This window comes from Mandrillus leucophaeus, unplaced genomic scaffold (genome assembly GCF_000951045.1).
Source record: "Mandrillus leucophaeus isolate KB7577 unplaced genomic scaffold, Mleu.le_1.0 Scaffold627, whole genome shotgun sequence".
Classification (NCBI taxonomy): domain Eukaryota; kingdom Metazoa; phylum Chordata; class Mammalia; order Primates; family Cercopithecidae; genus Mandrillus; species Mandrillus leucophaeus.
The window spans coordinates 562,446-563,024 of record NW_012106775.1 but is presented as its reverse complement, the minus strand read 5'-3'; positions in this window follow the sequence as shown (position 1 = coordinate 563,024).

Sequence of the window (579 nt, the reverse complement as noted above, 5' to 3'; positions counted from 1 at the left end):
AAAACCTTGTCTCTACTATTCAAAAATTAGCTGGACGTGGTGACAGGCGCCTGTTGTCCCAGCTACACAGGAAGCTGAGGCAAGAGAATAGCTTGAACCTGGGAGGCACAGGTTGCAGTGAGCTGAGATTGCACCACTGCCCTCCAGCCTGAGTGACAGAGCAAGACTCCATTTCATAAAAAGAAAAATTAATTGGCCAGACGCAGTGGCTCATGCCTGTAATCCCAGCACTTTGGGAGGCTAAGGCGGGTGGATCACGAGGTCAGGAGTTCAAGATCAGCCTGGCCAACACGGTGAAACCCCATCTCTAAAAATTAGCCTGGCATGGTGTCATGTGCCTGTAATCCCACCTACTTGGGAGGCTAAGGCAGAAGGATTGCTTGAACCTGGGAAGCCGAGGTTACAGTGAGCCAAGATCATGTCACTCTGCACTTCAGCCTGGGTGACAGAGCAAGATTCTGTCTCAAAAAAATAATAATACTTAAACTTTTAATTTTGAGATTTTATAGTTTTACATTCAGCTGCAAGAAATAATAATGAGGCTGGGTGCAGTGGCTCACACCTGTAGTCCCAGCACTT